Source organism: Tupaia chinensis, unplaced genomic scaffold (genome assembly GCF_000334495.1).
Source record: "Tupaia chinensis unplaced genomic scaffold, TupChi_1.0 Scaffold000414_1, whole genome shotgun sequence".
Lineage (NCBI taxonomy): Eukaryota > Metazoa > Chordata > Mammalia > Scandentia > Tupaiidae > Tupaia > Tupaia belangeri.
In genome coordinates this window covers 2,089,943-2,092,569 of record NW_006159919.1, presented here as the reverse complement: position 1 = coordinate 2,092,569, position 2,627 = coordinate 2,089,943, and positions in this window count along the sequence as shown.

Sequence of the window (2,627 nt, the reverse complement as noted above, 5' to 3'; positions counted from 1 at the left end):
GCCCTGGACTTCTTTCTGGCCTTGATCAGAAACCTAACTCATTCATCCACAAACCCCAGTCACCCATACAGTCATCAATAAGCTTCAATAAAGTTGAATTAACATGGTATCTTTTTCTCCTAGAGGGCATGTGTGCTTGCCAGAGAGAGAGACAGAGAGAGGAGAGGAGAAAGCACTCTCCATGGTGCATGGTCATGCTGCAATCCCTTCCCACCCTCATGTGCCCAGCATGTTTCTTAAGCTACTGGGTTCAGGACTTAAACCATGCAGTTGGCCATGTAGGATCCTCCTACCTCAACTACTAGGCCATAGAGCTGGCCTGAACTAACATATTATTTTAATTTTACAAAACCATACTAGATAATTGGCTCCATTATACACATGAGGAACCCTGCAGCTCTGAGAAGTAACTCTGATTCTCACAAGGTTTAGGCAAGCCAGAGTAGGCACAGGGCCACCAAGCATTGGTGTTGGGGCTAGCTAACTTAGCTCAAAAGGCCTAGAGTAAAGTGAGTTTGAATTGCAGTGAAATGAGTGTGAGGTTAGGTTCTAAAGAATGCTGGAAGTTAAGAGAAGAATAAAACGTGGGGCCAGCAGGTGGCATGGTGGTTAATGTGCTGGACTCGCACATGGTTGACTACAGTTCAAGTCCCAGACCCAACAGTTTGACTTTTCACTTTCACTTTCCCTCTCTCTCTTTCTCTCTCTGATCAAATTAAAAATAATAATGATAATAATAAATAAAAATAATAATGATAACAACCAATAAAAATAATTATTTTTTTAAAAAAGAGAGGAACAAAACAAAAAAAGGATACTTGGGAACAAGTGGGCATGAACCATGTAAGAAAGATTCTGGATAATTGCCACAAAAGCAATGGAACTATTCACACATCCAAGACATATTTTTATTGACCATTGGGTGGATTAGTTTGAAATCTTGAAGCTAATTCTCAAACTGATGTCCTCTTCCTCAAAGTTAAATGTTCATTTACGTTGTTGTTTAAAGTATAAAGCTTTTAATCCACTTTCTTGAATATAGATGTCGTTTTCAACTGAGAGTTTAATTAGTAACTTTCCTGTGTAGCTCAATTTTAGAAGAGGATTAGGGATCAATTTGGAAATAGAATATTTACTGAAAAGCTATCTCTATTTTTATGATAGCAGTGAAAGGGCAGGGGAGGGAGACGAGAATGAGGGAATCTACCACTTCAAATACCATGGCTAACAAGGTGCACCCTGAGTTTTCAAGAATCCAGTAGGACCATCTCCTAGTGCCTCGTCTTGCCTGGGACAGAGGCTCCCAGCACTTGGAAAGAAAACAGTTGAAGACCTAGCTGTGCAGGTCAGATCCACTGTCCTTGCCAATACTCCTAGGAAGGCACAAGCAGCAGGCAAGAAAACTGTCTTCCAGGAAGGGCAAGTTACATAGAGAAAGCCATCCTGTGTTTCCTAGGAGAAGGTAAAAATTATTCACAAGAGGGGGAAATGTGAACAAATAAGATGCAATGGCAATACTTTGGTCTACTAATATGTGATTCAGAGGGCATTTTTATGATTCCTGTTTTGGGAGAGCTATTTAAAAATCTTTTACCGGCCAAGGCAAACCTAGCACTGTTAGCTAGACTGATTAATTTTACATCTGTTCTAACACAAATAGCCAACAGGCATATTATTTCCAGATTCCTAAAGGTTGGTGAATAGCAGTGGAATTAATTCTTGAGTACATATGAGAACATGCTCTCCCCTATTTACAGCTCAACGTTTTTTGTTGTTGCTGTTTGTTTTTTGTTTTTTTAATAAATGACACTCAAGCAAGGCTTCCATTCAGAGTCCCTGGTTTCTTGCTAAGGCCACCTGATTCTTTTGAAAACTGGAACTAGAAGGTTCTGCAGTCTCTATTTTCTGAACACTACAAAAATTGTGAAATTCACCAAAACTATGATCCTGGATCTGGTTTGGATAAATTCCTAATAAAATAACCATTCCAATCTTATTAATGTTTGGTTTTCTTCATGGGATTTATCCCAAGACTAGATTTTCCATCCATATCTAACCCAACTGAGGGAATGGGATATGTATTTTTAAAAGTATTGCATCTCATTAGTTACTTTAACATTGAATTGAACACTATTCAAATAGAAAGAATAGGATTCAAATAGATCTGGAAGGCCTTCAGAGACTATAAAGATGAATTAATTATAGTTCTTGCTCCCAAGAGGTTTATAAGCTAGCAGGAGGGTAAGACAGTAGGCTGTGATAACTTACATAAGAGAGCTTCAAACAAAATATAATGTGGATTCAAAAGAAAAAGATTGGTTGGAAGATAGAAGTTGTTGCAATTGAGAAGGGCCTTGGAGGATTGTAACAGAAATCTATCGCGGGAAAAGGAGAGAACTAGAAAGATGTGGAGGACATCACAGAGGACAGAATCTCATGGGACACTCATTCTATTGATCTATAGGAATTACATGACTTGTCCTTTTCTGCAAAACCAAACTAAGTATTAAAGCTGCTCCATAAATTTCTTCTACATTTTGTTTTAGTTTAATCATCACTGCTACCAATTAGTAAGCAAGTTCCTTTTTTTTTTTTTTTTTTTTTCTTTTTAAAATAGGGGCGGTAGG